Here is a 17,655-nt window from a genome sequence, read left to right on the forward strand (position 1 = left end):
ATTCAAGCCCCATGTTGGGCTCTGCACTGGGTGTGGAGCCTATTTAGAAAAAAGAAGAAGAAGGACAAGGAGAAGAAGACATGCAGAGAAATTACTCCTAGACTATTGCCTGAAAAGGCTGCTATGAATAAACAGTTGGCTAGAATCATTTCAGAATTATGCAGCGAAATGAAGTTTTCATAGAAATGCATTTCAGATTTAAGTCCCTACGGACCTTAAAGAAAAGTGGCCAGTATTTCTGATAATCCTGATGATTGGTACACACATACTATAAACTAATTTTCACATAGCACAAAGCACTTTGTTCTCTGCAGGCATATAATGAGATTTGAGCGCAAAAACCACCAGGCCCATTCATGGCCTATAAGCCAAATCTCATCGTTGAACTGCTACAGAGTTTATACACATTTACAATGAAAAGGCTAAGTGTTTTTGTTGTCACTGTTGTTTTGTTCTATTCTGTTTCAGAGCCCAGTTTCTAGTTCTGAACCAATGGGCCATAAAAGACACAGTATCTTATTAATTATTTTACTTACCTTCATCATATCGATGTGACATTAAGAAACCTTAATTTTTTTCTTTTTTAAATTTTAGAGAAGGTGGGGGAGCAGGGCAGAGAGAGGGAGAGTGAGAATCACAAGCAGGCTCCAAGCTCAGTGCAGAGCCCAATGCAGGACTCAATCCCATGCCCGGGGATCATGACCTGAGCCAAAATCAAGAGTCGGATGCTCAACAGACTAAGCCACCCAGGCATCCCCAGGAAACCTTTATTAGTGTGGTCCTCCTACTAGATAGCTACCCAGTACAGACTGTGGGGGAGACTTACTATTTTACCAGCCAGCTCCCCCTTTTCTCTTCCTCTGGTCACAGTATTTCCTTTGGTGGCGAACTGCTGCCCCTCGGATTCCAAGCACATGGATCTGCTACAGCATCCTGGCTTCAGAGGCCACCTTGCACATGGCTTTGTGCTATGTGAAAATTCATTTGTAGTATGTGTGTGCCAATCACCAAGGCTATCAGAAATACTGGCCACTTTCCATTAAGGTCCATAGGGACTTAAACCCAAGGAGGATTTGTCATAGTATGTCACAGTTCTATGGGGTGGGAACACCAATAGAAGGGTAGTGAACATTGATCTCTGAAGCTTTTCAAACAGAAGCTGGGTCGGGAGGATCAAGGGGTGGGCGTCAAAGGGTTCAGCAGCATTTTCCCCTCCTATGGTGGTGAATAAGTGTGGCTGTGAGCGGCAGCTTCCAGCAGCCAGGTTCTCTGCCACATGGAAGATCTCAGCCTGGGGGAGAAGACATAATTTGAAAATCAGGCCACGCAAGCAGGTGTTCAGCAAGTGTGACAATTTTTGTATGCAACTGAACTCCGTTTCTCCAGTGATATCCTGTTTTACCAATGGATAGAAACCAAACCTCAATGAGTTCAGGTTCATCTTTTTTCCCTTTAACTTCTCTTCTAACTTCTAAGCAGGAGACAGTAAGAGAAACATCAGCTGGGCCCAATATAAGCAAAAGCTCTGATCCTTGGTCAGGTATTGAATTTCACATGGGACTCCTCATCCTGTCTGTTTTTCAGATGTTGATCTACATGGGTCCATGCCAAAGGTCACTTCAGGATCAATGGCTCTCCCTGCTTGCCCCTAGTGCCTTTCTGAAGTGAATCGAGAAATATTCTCCAACCACTACCTGGGCTATGGCCACCTTGGCAAGGCTTTCTAACCCACAAGCACACCCATGCTATTCTCAGGAATGATGCTACTGTGCCTACACCTCACTGAGTCAAGTTGGAACTCTGCCAGGCTACTTCAGATTTGACTGTCTTCATTGCACAGACATGCTGCCCCATGCTATCCCAACTTGTCAAGCCATTAGGGTCTTGTCTCCATCCCTAGTTCTATTGAGGATAAAGGGCAACCACTCTTTCTACTCTGGATCCTCTCCACTCTTAGGTTTCTCCCACACATTGAGAGTGTCTGTTGCTCCCCCCATCGAGCTCAGTCCTCAGATATAAACTTCATAGGATACTTCAAAAATTTGTTTCAACTATAGATTGGCTGTAATTGATATTATAAAACACATTCAGTTTAAGACACCAAACAACACAGACACTCACAGGGTGTTGATTAGTGAAGGATTCATCTACAGTATGCAGGGCCTCTTTCTCAACGGTGTACCCACTTAGTTCTCTTTGTTTCACCCTGGGCTTTCTTCTTTTCCCCTAATTTAGGATACTTCTCTTAATCTTCAGAGCCTGAATTCACTCCCAGTCTGTGTTTCTGAGACTCAAGACACAGTCTATTATCACATCTCCTGTGGCAATGGACACAAAAAAATGCCCACGATGAAAGAGTGTTATAGGGAAAATAAATGAAGAGTACTGGGGAAAAACATAGCAAGTAATATATCAAAACATTCCTCCACAGAGAGCATGATGTCCAGGCAGAAGAGGGGCAGGGGTCACATGAGGGAAAAGTGAATCCTGATGGTACCCACCTCTTGGACCACGGCTCTGAGTCCCTCCCAGAGAGCTTTCTCCCGCCTTCATGAAGCTTAGTTGATCAACTCTGCCTCAAGATCTTTCCTTAATTCCCTCCTTTTGCTTAAGCTAATTCAAGTTATGCATGGCTGACTCAATATAATAGCTTAGCCAAGAATGGGCATTTTTATTTCATGGAATCAGGAAGAGTTGAGCAACTAAACAACCAGAAGAGCAGACACGTAGCTGGTCTTCATGAACTCTAACACTACCATTAGCCTTCTCCATCTCTTCTCTCTGCTGCTCAGTATGAGTGGGTTTCATTCCTTTTTACTATGTCTCTCCCCGAGGTGGGAAACATGGCTACTGATCGTTCCCCAGTTTTTCATCAGTGGGTTCTACTATAAAAGAAGAATATAAAAAGAAAGAAGAAGAAGTCAGTGTTTAAAAAGAAGAAATAAGTCAGTGTTTAAAGTCTCTATTAATTTGTTTCAGTAGTAGAAATGTAAAGAGAAAGAAAATTATTGGGTTCGCCAATTCTTCTTCCATGAAATATGGACAGTAGCTTCTGTTTGGATTATAACTGCATAAAAAAAATTCTCTCTATGACTAAGCTATCTGGCCCTTTTAAATTCCTTCTTAAAAGTGCATAAAGGAAAGAATGAATTTCAAAAGACTACTTTGTGTCTTTTTCTCAAGCTAAACACAGAGAAAAGAAGTAATGAGAACATAAACAAAAAATATATTTTTAAACAGACGAAAGCTAAAAAAGTCATGTGTTAATGTCTCTGCAGTCAAAATTAAATGTGATATGACACAACAAAAGAGGATATTACATTCCCAACAAAGAACAATTTTAAAGTCAAGGAGACTGAACTACGATAAATAACGCCCTATGTTCTTCTACCCTGCCCAAACGTTGGGTACTTTGGAAATTTTGTTTCAATTACAAATTGTCTGTACTTGACATTATGAAACACATTGAATTTAAAACACCAACAAATACAAACATCCAAAGCCCGTTGCTTAGTGATGGAGTCATCTATAAATGAGCTTCTGCAATTATTTATAATAAAAAGGACTTGGATTAGTGCAAATACAAACGTTTCTGGATCTGTGAACATAAAAGTTCTTAGTCACTCAAACTTCATGGAAGAGTCCTGTAAACGTCTTGTTTAAACTTCCAGGTGCGCTCTTACCCTCTCCTCTCTTGCTTCCCCCGTTGGAGGGACAGTGAAATGCAATACCGAAACATGCAGAAAACAACCATTTTGGCTTTTAAACCTCCTTCTATTTTCCCCTGATACTATTTCCCTCTTTACCAGGATTGAGACCCTGTTATGTAAACAACTAAACTTGAGTGCCTGCCTTGACATCGTTCACATTGGCCACTTGCCCCAGATTTGTAAGATTCTTGTGGTAAGATGAAATACAGCTGAATTCCCTTCATGTTTCAAAGTCAAACACTCACTTAGATCAATGGTTCCCAGGCTCTGGATTTCAAAAATGAAATTTCACAAATGAAATTTCAAAAATGTGTGGTGAACCAGCACAGGCTTGCCAACTTTTTCTTTTGCCAAGAAAGGATTTAGGGAAAATAATGCTCTCTACTATCAGTATCATTTTACAAAATAAAGAGCATTTTTAAGGCCAAAGAAGTAAGCAGTATATTATGTCAAGTTAAAAAAGTGGGGGGGAGGTGGTCATCATTCCCAAGAAGAAAGAGTAGACAATACACTGATTGTATCACTCAGAATTCTGACAAGAAGCACATGGCACCCTTAGAGGGGTTAAATGAAAAGTACTTCAGTCAAGTGACTATTTACAGAGGTGTGGGCAAAATTTTAAAAATTCCAACAGGGGATATGAGTTACCCAGAAATAGCCACAGCAGGAAGCCATTACTTCTCTGGGGCCTGAAGGGGTGGGGAAAGGGAACAGTGTTTCTGGAGCCAAGTGAGAGCGGGAGACAACAGGAGCTGGATCTGGGACAAAGGCAGCCATGGCCTGCCATGATGAAGAATGGAGAGAGTGAAGCTAAAAAGACCACATCTATCTCCTCCATCCTGCCTGAACTCAACTGGAAATCAAGGGCAAGGGGCCCTGGGTGTTGCAGTCCACAGACAGCCTCTAGACAGATCAAAAAGGGTGAAATATGGATGGGGCTGTGGGTCCACTAGAGCATATAGACATTCTCTGGTGGAGGGGCCAGGGACCAGGCAGAGCAAAGTGTGTACATGTGAATGTCATTTTTCATTTCAATTGCAGGAAAATTACAAGAGAAATTTTATTTTAAGATATAATATTACTTGTAATTATATGCTTGATACACTGGTCATTTAGTGGCTCAGTATCTAATAGTGTAACGTCAAGTGGTGTTCAAATGGGCAACTTGTTCTAGTACTTTATTTTTATCACACTCATTAAAAATTCAACTTCACAAAGCTATAAAATAGAAGCAACACTCGACATTTTTATTTAGTTCAGAACATTTTGAGTGAATTAATGCCAAAATATAATAGCCTCCGGCCTCAGAGACTTCTCCTACCAGAGAGTTTCCCAAACTTTTGCCGCACATTGATATCATCTGGGATCTTAAAAAAAAAAAAATACTGGGGCGCCTGGGTGGCGCAGTCGGTTAAGTGTCCGACTTCAGCCAGGTCACGATCTTGCGGTCCGTGAGTTCGAGCCCCGCGTCAGGCTCAGGGCTGATGGCTCAGAGCCTGGAGCCTGTTTCAGATTCTGTGTCTTCCTCTCTCTCTGCCCCTCCCCCGTTCATGCTCTGTCTCTCTCTGTCCCAAAAATAAATAAACGTTGAAAAAAAAAATTTAAAAAAAAATACTGATGCCTGGCTTACACCCCAGAAATACTGATTTAATTGGTAGAGGTAAAACTTTGCAAAGGATATTTTTTAAAAGTTTTTATTTTAGGAATTTTAGATTTAAAGAAAAGCCGTAAAGATAGAGTTCCCAGGGCATCTGGGTGGCTCATTAGGTTAAGCGTCCAACTTTGGCTCAGGTCATAATCTCAGGGTTCATGAGTCTGAGCCCCACATTAGGCTCCCTGCTGACATTGAGTCTCCCTCTCTCTCTGCCCCTCCCCTGCTCATGTTCTGTCTCTCTCTCTCTCTCTCTCTCAAAAATAAACATTAAAATTTTTTTAAAAATAAAAAGATAGTAGAGTTTCCATATATGTCATACTTGATCTCCCCTATAATTAACATCTTACTTTAGTATGGTGTATTGGTCACAGTCAATGACTCAATCTTGAAATACTGATACATAATTTTAAACTAACATCTATACTTTATTCAGATTTCCATTAGTCACCTTATGCTCTTTTTCTGTTCCTGGATCCCATCCAGGATAGCATAATACATTTTAGCATGTCTCCTTGGGCTCTTCTTGGCTGGGATCATTTCCCAGAATTTTCCTGTTTTGGATGGCCTTATAGTACTGAGGAGTACTGGTCAGGTATATTGTACGACATCTCTCAGTTTGGGTCTGTCTAATGTTTTTCTGATGATGAGACTATGCTTCTATGTTATATAGGGAGGAAGACCACAGAGGGAAAGTGTTACTCTCATCACATCATGTCAAGAGTATATACTATCAATATGATTTATCACTGTTAATGTTGACCTTGATCACCTGAGAGACACAGTGTTTATTTACCAGGCTTCTCTGCTGTAAAGGTACTTGTTTGTTTTCCTTTCCACCCTGTATTCTGGGAGAAAATCACATGCACAGCCCACACTTCAGAAGTGGGAAGTAGGCTCCTCCTCCTTGAAAAAAATTTTTTAATGTTTATTTATTTTTGAGAGACAGAGAATGAGCAGGGGAGGAGCAAAGAGGGAGGGAGACACAGAATCCAAAGCAGGCTCAAGGCTCTGAGCTGTTAGCACAGAGCCCGACACAGAGCTCAAACTCATGAACCACAAGATCATGACCTGAACCGCTTAACCGACTGAGTCACCCAGGCACCCCAGGCTCCTCCTCCTTGAAGACAAAGGATTTACATAAATTATTTGGAGTTCTGCATGGGAAATTGATCTATTTCTGCCATGATTATTTATTGATTTAAGCATTTATTTGTATCAATATAGATTCATAGATATTTATTTATATTCTGGATTAGAATCCAGTGCTATTTTATTTATTTTGTTTGTTCACATTGCTCCATTTTTGGTCATTAGGAACTCCTTTCACTGGCTCTTGTTTCTCTTTGGTACATCCCATCACTGGGAACTGTTGTGTGTGTGGTTGTTTTCCTTTGTTTGGTTTTCTTTCTTTCTTTTTTTTTTTTTTTTTTTGGAACTTCCATACTTTCTGGCACCATAAGATGCTCCAGGCTCATCTTGTGTATTTCCTCTATAGTCAGCCGTTTATCCAAGGATTCCTGGTTCCTTTCATTGGACAATAGTATTAGAAATAAACATATGGGTATGTATGTGTCCTTGTTTATTTTTTTTTTTTCAACGTTTTTTTTATTTATTTTTGGGACAGAGAGAGACAGAGCATGAACGGGGGAGGGGCAGAGAGAGAGGGAGACACAGAATCGGAAACAGGCTCCAGGCTCTGAGCCATCAGCCCAGAGCCTGACGTGGGGCTCGAACTCACGGACCGCGAGATTGTGACCTGGCTGAAGTCGGACGCTTAACCGACTGCGCCACCCAGGCGCCCATGTGTCCTTGTTGCTAAGCCCTTTCATCTGACAGAGCAAAAAGATATGCGTGCATATAGCTAATCCCCATATAGATACATATCTATAAATATTTCTATATATAAACACCTATACCATAGAATTCATACTAATATCTCTAACTCTTATCAAGAACCAAGAGGATCATTCCTGCCTCTCCTCTTGCCTACCTGTAGGCTCCTAATATCCATTTACTTAATTGTTTAATTCTGGTATACGTGTATATTGGTTTCAGAACTGCTACCATTCCCCCATGGGAAACTTCATCAACCAGACTAGAGTGCTTATGTACAATTCCTTTTTCCTCTGGGCTTCTAGTTGCTGCCACTCACTTCCAAGGCTATTTAGGTCAATGTACTTTTCCTCTAATCCTGGCAGTGAGGTTTTGTTCATACATTTGTAACATATTTAGATTGTTTTGTCATATTCTATATTCCGTCCTGGGATCCCTTGACCTCCCAAATGATTTTTTTTTAATTTACATACATTAAGGTTCACTCTTTGTGTTGCAGAGATCTATGGGTTTTGACAAATGCATAGTATCAGGTACCCAACATTACGGTATCACACAGAAAGTTATCACCACCATTATGCTCATGGATACTTCACCTATTCAACCTTCCCCCTCCCTAACCTTCAATAATGACTAATCCATTCATTGTCTTTATAGTTTTGCCTTTCAAGAATGTGCTATAAACTCATACAGTATATAGCCTTTTTAGACTGCCTACTTTCACATATGCATTTATCACTCATCTGTATCTTGAATGACTTGATAACTTATTCTTTTTTATTACTAAATAGTATTTCATTATATGTATGTGCCACAATTTATCCATTCACCTACTGGAGGATATCTGGTTGTTTCCAGATTTTGTTGATTATGAGTAAAGCTGCTATAAATTTTACATGGAGGCTTTGTGTGGATATAAGTTTTCAAATCAACAGGGTAAACACTTAGGAATTTCTGGATCATATGATAGATTATATTTAGCTTTATAAGAAACTGCCAAACTTTCTTGCAAAGCAGATGTCTGACTTAGGGATTTTTAAGAGTTTCCCAGATGATTTCAATGTGCAATAAAGTTTAGGGGCTGATGCTCTATTCCGAAAGGTTTGAGAAAAGCATCAGTTAGGGATAGGATGAGTGTCTACCCATGAGGGCTGCAAAAAGAGAGTTTCAGGGCATTCTCCTCCTCAAGGCTACTCATAACTCAAGATACTGATACTGATCACAAAACTCAAGATCAAGATACTGATCACACAAAGAGCAGTCAGGAATTTTTGTGGTGGATAAATCACAGGTAAATCTGGTGATAAATCTTGGAACTATACCTTTCCACCTACTTACCTTTGTGAGAGGTCAGATAAATGTCCATACTGCTAAAGATGTCCTCTGAAATGCCACCTCAATAGAAGATGTAAACAAAAGAACCAAAACGGGTAAGAAGGATGGGTTAGTCAGATGCTTTGCATTCAAGTTAACAGAATCCCAAATCAGCATAAGGAGAAAAAGGGTATGGGGAGAAGGGATGGTATCTATTCGCTTATGTAGTTGAAATGTGCAGGGGTAGTCGAATCTCAGCATGACACAAATGATACCAACAAATTGGTCTTTCTTCCATTCTTCTTTCTCCTTTTCCTCTTCTCTCCTTCTCTCCCTCCCCTCCTTATCAAACCCCACCTTCATCTCTCTAATCTTTTCTGTATTAACATTCTGGGTGGTGTCTCTGAATGTGTACAAATTTCTTCTTATAAGGACACCAGTCAGATTAGATTATGGTCCACCCTAATGGTCTCATTTCAACTTAATCACCTCTTTGAAGGCCCTATCTCCAAACACAATCAAATTCTGAGGTATTGGAGGTTAGGACTTCAACATACAAATGTTGGAGGAGAAAAAAATTCAGTAGTCCATAACAACTATGCTCCCAGTGGGGAATCATTTCTTGTTTTCTACGTGAAGGAAAAAAAGGTGAGGACCAGTGCATATCTATCTCATATAACTTTCACATTTTCAATGTTGACTTATTAAATTCTCTTCTTCTCTTTTTTAAAAATAACACTCATTGAATTTTTTTAAAGAATGCATCGTAAATGTGCTTTGAAAGGAAAAGCTAAGGGAAAGTAGCTGTAGTCTAGGAAAATACATCAGAAGACTATATCTTGAGCATCCTACTTGGATTCTTGGGTTTTGAGAGTCACCATATTGGGTGCTAAAAACTTCTTTTAGTTTTTGTCATTATTTAAATTATTGCTGAGAGAAGCCTAGGAAATCACTCTGAAGAGCCCTAATACTTTAAAAAGAGGTAAAAGATGGGAACCCCATTGTTATCAGTAAAATTGTTTTTCCCAGAAAACTATGTCTTAACACCTAATACTTGTACTTGTGACCTTATTTGAAAATAGAGTCTTTGCAGATATAATCAAATTAATATGTGGTCATTCTCAACTAGGATAGGCCTTAATCCAGTATGACTGGGGCCCTTATAAGAAGAGAAAGTAGAGACACAGGAAAAGAATGTTGCAGACAGAGAAGATGTGAAGATTCAGTCCAAGACTGGAACTATGTTGCTATAAGCCAAGGAAAGCCTGGGGCTCCCAGAAGCTGGAAGAGTCAAGAAAGATCCTCCCCTAGAGACTTCAGATGGAACATGGACCTGGCAACATCTTGATTTTGACTTCTAGAAGCCAGAACTGGGAAATAATAAATGTAAGTTGTTTTAAGCCATCCAGTTTGTGGTACATTTTCACAGCAACTTCTAGGAAACTAATACACCCACCGAGAAGACTGAGAAGGGGAAGCCAGAGAGGAAGTAAGAAACCCAGCTTTTGGAAGTCAAAAGAAGAAAATGGATGGGGAGTTGTTTGTATTGTCAACTACTCTAGACAGGTTACATAATATCCAAATTGTAAGTATCTGTTGAGCTTAGCATTATGCAAGTGCATAGGCATTTACTATTAATATAAAGAATTGTTAAGCAGTTTCAGTAGAGAGATCACTTCTGGCTAAAGGATTAAGGAAAATTTCATGGATGGTATGGCATTGAAGCTGGAATTTAAAGCATAAATAGGATTCCAATATGTAAAAATGGAAAGTGTTGTAGTTAGAGGGGGGAAGTGAATAAAATTATGGAGAGAAAAAAATTCAAGACATGAAGAGGAAATGGACAATAGTACACAAGGTCTTTATAAAGGAGATGTTATTTGGAGTCAGATCACGGATGTCCTTAAATGCTATGCTAAGAAGTATGAACTCTACTCTGGAAATTGGGACATGGTACAATATTAAGTATAAGTTAAAGAAGATTGTATGGAAAATGGTATATAAATACTAATGAGTAAGCAAAATGGACAAATGAGAGGACTATAGACAAGGAAAACTGGAAGCTACTAGAATGCCCGGAAGAGACATTCCCAAGATCTGAACTAAAGTGACAATGAGAATGGAAATATAGTTCCTATTTTTGAAGCCCTATCATATACCAGGTGCTCAGCTGGCTGCATTATATAGGTTAATTGCTAACTCTGACAATTCCCCTCTCTGGTAGGACTTACTGTCCTGATTGTACATTTGTGGAAACTATGACTCAGAGACATTAGGTATCTTATCCGAAGTCACACAAAACTAATAAATAGTGGGGCTGATATTTGTACCCAGAAATCTGGTTTATTTTTAGGACTCTTGCCTCATCAACTTACCTATCCTACAGTTCATGTTGCAAATTCTAGATACTATTTGGAAAGCATATTAAATGAAACTCTGCACACTTCAATTTAGCAACACCTCCTTCAAAAAGGAAAGAATAGGGGCGCCTGGGTGGCTCAGTCGGTTAAGCGGCCAACTTCGGCTCAGGTCATGATCTCACGGTCCGTTAGTTCGAGCCCCACGTCGGGCTCTGTGCTGACAGCTCAGAGCCTGGAGCCTGTTTCAGATTCTGTGTCTCCCTCTCTCTGACCCTCCCCCATTCATGCTCTGTCTCTCTCTGTCTCAAAAATAAATAAACGTTAAAAAAAAGGGAAGAATATTGTGAAAACACAGCCATTCTCTTTGGGAAACTCACTGTGTGGATTGTATATCGTTTGCCATCTATTTTCCCATATTTCCTAGCTCCTAAAACACACTGTTTCACTATCATAAGCATTTAATAACTTTCCTTTTCCCACCAGTACCTGGGACGCCAGGTGCATTTTGACATAGTACCTTTGAAAAGTACCTTTGTGAACTATCTTTGAAGCACTGCTACTCAGTGCACATTGATTTTCCTTTTAAACTAGAATCACTTAGTGTTTCCCTGTCAGACACTCACTGATGACCATTTATCCCTGAGACATACATGAATGAATCAGACAATGTTCTAATGATACTGAATTGGAAAGGAAATGGTACCTTGATTCCTGTTTATAAGTTTATTGTATCAAAATAAAGATACAAACTTTTAAAGAGGGCATGCTTCAATGCTTGATGAAACAGAACACAAGCTACCCTTTGATGAGCTTTTAAAGAAATCCTTGATGTATTTATTTTTAATAATAAAATATTGGGAAGTCAAGTGTATTCCTGCACATCTCAGGCATTGAAGGAAATGATCAATGTCATTGCAAGATAACTGGCTACCATCTTTTGAGAATCTAAACTAAAAACAGGAGAACTGGAGGATTAGGAGAGAAAAGCACAGGGACCGAATAATTGCCTTTCCTCCTTCTGTTTATATAATAAATGCACTCATCGTTGCCATGGCAAAGGAGCCAGTCTGTTTCTCCCATTCCTCTGTTTCTACCGGTTATTATATCCAACACCAGCAAATGTCATATTTCACTATCATCTTTCTTGGATCATTATGTTTATCCATCTACTCTGCATTTACTACTCTATCCACAGTCTTTTTCATAGTGATACTGAGACAAAAAGTGATTTCAGATGAGGGAAGTAGCTTCAGATACAGTTAGAGGAATGAGGAAGCAAAGAGTGATGGAAGGGAGAAGGAGAAAAAGACCTCTGCAGTTAGCCTTCCTAACGCTGGAAAGCCCCGCGGGTCCAAAAGGAAAGAACTCTAAAAATGTCATATAAAGCAAATTCCATCTTGTTGATAAGTTGAATCAACTTTGTAGATGTATATTTTGGCTTTCTAAACCCAAACCACCATAATGATGGCAGTCATAGTCTCTTTTGTCATGATCAGGCTGAGCTCATCTCAGCATCAATTCTAAATTAGGGGAATTAATAATACCACTGTTCTCAGATAGTCGTGCAACATGTGGCGTATTCTGTCCAATCCATGATGCCACATCTTGTCAGAGAAAGTGACACATTAATGTGTTTTGTAAAGATGACAACCAAGGTCTTGCAACCACATTCCCCCACTCATTAATTCGTTTGTGTATTCAAAGATTACTTATTAAAAGAATATTATGTGCTAAGCAGTGATTTGACCTGAAATTAAAAACAAACAAACAAACAAAACACGAGTAAGCCTTCATCCCCTTCTCTCATAAAGTTTACATTTCAACCCAGCCATGCAAGAGGCAGTTGAACGAACAGGGTGTTTTTAGTTTAGAAAAAAAGAACACTGAGTTTGAAGAACTATCCCTAAGAAGATACAAAATTTAGGAAAATGCCACAATCTATAGGAAACAATCAATAAGGGCGAGATAAGTGGTTGCATCCTGTTTATATGCCCTAAGGATTGAATGTATAAACAATCAGCTCAATTGTTCTTTCTTGTTCATTTCCATTCCACAGGCAAAAGGATGAGGTAGCCTGCCTTTGCTTTCATAAATCCTTCAGTTGCAGGCTCTGATATTCTTGTTGAAACAATTCTACAGAACAAAGGGACGATGGGAAAGCTCAGGACAGGAAAGTTTCCAGCCTTGCACAATTTAGAAAGAGTCCAGCCAACAAACAACCTGGATTCTGCCTCAAAGATTTGAACAGTTCCCTGGTGGAATAACTTAGAGACTAGACTCACGTAAAGTTGCAAGAAACTAAATTGAGACTAATAAGTGGATAGTATAAAACTAAGCTTTCAAATCAATACTAAAAACAAAGAAACAAAAAAACTCTAGAGCAATACTTCTCAAACTATAATATGCATATAAATTATTGGGAAAGCCTGTTAAATGTAGATTCTGATTCAGGTCTGGCATACAGCTTGGGATTTTTAATTTCTAACAAAATCCCAGTTTGGGCTGATGCTACTGATCCTAGGATTAAATTTCATGTATTGCTGCTCTACAGACCTCTAACATTAGGGCTCACGAGGATGTACTGGGTTACAGGCACTAGAACTACTTAAGCAGAAGCTTATTTGTCAGGCATACAACAGAAAGGAAATCTATGCTGCATGAGAGAGTGGGCTAGATGTTCCTTTTTAAATCTAAATCATTCGATTCAGGGCTTTTTATAATGGACTTAATTTTACATGTGATTGCTTCTTTTTAAGTATTAAAACATTTTCGCATAGATAATGAAAGTAAAGTGAGACTTTTCTTACCACTTCAATAGATGTGGAAACAGAAGATCTTAGACACAGTGATTTGCTCAAAATTCACTCTGTCATACAATGAATTTATTAAGCACCTACTCTTAGCCAAGATCTAGCAGAGGGCTGGACAACCAGCAATGAACATAGTAGAACCCTGCCTCCCAAAGATCACAGACTAGCTGAATAGCACATAACACATCTATGTGATCAATTTCATTTGCTATTGGCACACTGAGTTGCCAGACAAAGACTCTCAGATCAGGAAAAACTGATCACTATGACAGTGAGACCAAGGAGAAAAGAATCCATCATTTTAAGTGCCATCATTCAAGTGACAGAGAAGAGCTCCACTGAATTTTCCAGCAGTTTGGGATCTATTAGGAGGGACAGCATGACTCTGGCACTTTGACAGGACAGCATTTCACTTAACTTGAAGAAAGTGTGATATAAGCAACAGTTAAGTCATCCTAACCTCTAGCAACAAAACAGAAACTAAAAATCCCATCTACTCACTTCTCCACCAGCTGACCTACCTCCCCACCCCCACTTTGTAGGATGGGACCGAAATCCTCCCATTAAGACCATCTAGAATCTTTCACACCGCAAAAATAGGCAGACTGAGACCTCACAGGAAATAAAAACCCACCAAGACGTTGTGTGCTGATTAGCATTTACACATTTAGTTTAGTGTAAAGTGAACCTGATAATTCCTTTCTTCATCAAGCTCGTCCATACAGCACCTCAGTATTACTCTCTTGCAATCCCCTCAATAATTTCCAGGATGACTTCCATCATACTTTATCTCTTTCTAAGACTCGGAGTACTGCTCAGTCCATTATGAATTATGTCTTCTGACTTCTGTTTCACTCTTACTACAAGGCTCCAATCCTTTCATCTTTTCCCTATGCCATCTTTATTTTCTTTTCTTCAACCCACTATTCCTACCATTTAAGGTTTAAGGTAATACAGTAGAGAGAATGTTGAGACATGCTAAAATAATTCTGTATATCCTCAGGTCTCTTCATTGTGTGTCAGAGGTTGGGTTTCCCAGGAAACAGACTTCCAGATAGAGATTTGCATGCAGGTGGCTTATTGGGAAGTGCTCCACAGAACACCATCTCCAAGGGAGTAAGAGAAGCAGGACTGGACAGCTGGGAAAGAAGAAAAACAATACAGCTGCCACAGGTGCCTAAGACAATTTCACAAGGAATACTGAAGCTGGGATGACCCTTCTGAGATATCCCTAATTGAGGCCAGGGGAGAGGGCTTTGTATCATCTACATTGATTAGTCAACAGTCCGAATAGCAAAACACAGCATCCACTATAATCCACTTCTCACGCTGCCTGAATCCATTTGCTTCACATAATGAATTTACCTCATCTGGGAAGAACTCTTCCAGAATTCTAATTGGTCTTTCCTCCTTGGAAAAACTTACAAGATGAAGAAAGTTGGTGGAACAAACTATAGCTTCTGCCACTGCAGCTGGTCCTTGAAACATAGCTGACTCTTTTTTTTCTTTTTTAATGTTTATTTATGTATGAGGAGAGAGACAGAGCACAAGCAGGAGAGGAGCAGAGAGAGAGAGGGAGACACAGAATCCGAAGCAGGCTCCAGGCTCCAAGCTGGCAGCACAGAGTCCAATGCGGGGCTCCAACCCATGACCTGCAAGAGCATGACCTGAGCCGAAGTTGGACGCTTAACCGACTGAGCCACCCCGGCGCCCTGAAACACAATTGATTCTTATCACCTTCCTCTACTTCCTATTCTTTTATTTATTTGTTTGTTTATTATTTTAATTCCAGTGTAGTTAACATACAGTGTTATATTAGTTTCAGGTGTACAGTAGAGTGATTCAACAATTCTATAAGTTGCTCGGTGCTCATCAAGATAACTAACTGTACTCTTGATCCCTTGACCTATTTCACCCATCCCCACCCACCTCTCTTCTGATAACCATCTGTTTGTTCTCTATAGCTAAGTGACTGTTCTTCTGTTAGTCTCTTTTTTTTCTTGGTTCATTTGTTTTGTTTCTTAAACTCCACGTTAGTGAAATCGTATGGTATTTGTGTTTCTCTGACTTATTTCACTTAGCATTATACTTTCTAGATCCTTCCATGCCACTGCAAATGGCAAGATCTCACTCTTTTTTATGGCTCATAAATACTTTATTGTATATATCTACACCACATCTTCTTTATCCACTCATCTATTGATTGACCCTTGGACTCCTTCCATATCTTGGCTATTGTATATAATGCTACTATAAACATAGGGGCGCATATATCCTTTTGAATTAGTGTTTTCGTATTCTTTAGGTATTTACCCAGCAGTAGAATTACTGGACCATACGGCAATTCTATTTTTTACTTTTTGAGAAACCTCCATACTGTTTTCCACAGTGGCTGCACCAGTCTGCATTCCTACCAACAGTGCAAGAGGGCTCCTTTTTTTCCACATCCTCACCAAGACTTGCTGTTTTTTATTTTTCATTTTAGTCATTCTGACAGTTGTGAGATCATATCTCACTGTGGTTTTGATTTGCATTTCTCTGACAGTAAGTGATAAGGAACATCTTTTCACGTCTGGATGTCTCCTTTGGAGAAACGTCTGTTCATGTCTCCTGCCCATTTTTAATTGAATTATTTTTCTTTTGCGTGTTGAATTGTGCAAGTTCTTTATATATTTTGGATACTAATCCTTTATTGGATACATCATTTGCAAATATCTTCCCCTGTTCAGTAAGTTATTTTTCAGTTTGTTGATTGTTTCCTTTGCTATGCAGAAGCTTTTTATTTTGATTTAGTCCCAGGAGTTTATTTTTGCTTTTATTTCCTTGCCTCAGGAGACATATCTAGAAAAATGAAATATGGCCAACGTCAGAGAAATAACTGGCTGTGCTCTCTTTTAGGGTTTTTATGGTTTTAGGTCTCACATTTAGGTCCTTAATCCATTTTGAGTTTATTTTTCTGTACGGTGTAAGAAGGTTATCCAGGCTCATTCTTTTGGATGTAGCTGTCTAGTTTCCCCAACACTGTTTGATGAAGAGACTGTCTTTTTCCCACTGCATATTCTTACCTCCTTTCTCAAAGATTAGTTGACCATATAATCATGGGTTTATTTCTGAGCCCTCTATTCTGTTCCACTGATCTATGTCTCTATTTTTGTACCAGTGCCATACTATTTTGGTTACTACAGCTTTGTACTATAACTTGAAATCTGGAATTATAATACCTCCATTTTTCCCCTTCAAGATTGCTTTGGCTATTTGGGATCTTTTGTGGTTCCATACAAATTTTAGGATTGTTTGTTCTGGTTCTGTGAAAAATTCTACTTCTTATTCTTAATCCCCTTTATTCAGCTAGCATCTCTACTAGTCTAGGTAGCTTAAATGGTGGGTGATTAGGACTCACTTTCTCGAAATATATGACCCCTGATTACCATGCTGTTCTTCTCATGCCATTTCTACTTCACTTGTACATTTATTAGCGATAAGTAGTGATCAAGGTCAACATCAACACTGATAAGCCATATTAATAAAAAATCACTCTTTACTTACATCCGGGGTCTTCCTCCAAAAAATATATAACTCTAGTCTACTGAGGAGAAAAACATCAGACAAATCTCAGCTGAGGGACATTCTACAAAATACTCAACCATTACTCGTGAAAACTGTCAAGGTCATCAAAAACAAAGAAAGTCTTAGAAATGGTCACAGCTACGAAGAGTCTAAGGAGACAAGACATTGAAATGTAAAGTGGTATCCTGAATGTCATCCTGGAATTTAGGGGAAAAAAGGACATTAGGAAAATATTAAGGAAATATGAATAAAGTATAGACTTGAGTTAATAGTCATATGTCAATATTGGTTCATTGATTATGATAAATGAACCATACTGATGTGAGATGCTAATAAGAAAACTAGGGGCAAGGTACATGGAAACTCTGTTTTTGCAATTTTTGCAATTATTCTTCAGATATAAAACT

The 17,655-nt window shown here is 39.2% G+C and overlaps 1 long non-coding RNA gene across 1 annotated transcript in view; it reads right to left on the reverse strand.

Moving 5' to 3' along the window:
• Positions 1-17,655, reverse strand: part of LOC125173759 (uncharacterized) — a 51,074-nt gene continuing 33,419 nt past the window's right edge. The window contains exons 2-4 of the long non-coding RNA XR_007155144.1: positions 8,536-8,592; positions 2,122-2,318; positions 1-1,291 (exon numbers count right to left, since the gene is read on the reverse strand). This is a non-coding gene — a long non-coding RNA (uncharacterized LOC125173759). The remainder of the gene's footprint in view (positions 1,292-2,121; positions 2,319-8,535; positions 8,593-17,655) is intronic.

The sequence above is a fragment of the Prionailurus viverrinus genome, chromosome C1, assembly GCF_022837055.1.
Source record: "Prionailurus viverrinus isolate Anna chromosome C1, UM_Priviv_1.0, whole genome shotgun sequence".
Lineage (NCBI taxonomy): Eukaryota > Metazoa > Chordata > Mammalia > Carnivora > Felidae > Prionailurus > Prionailurus viverrinus.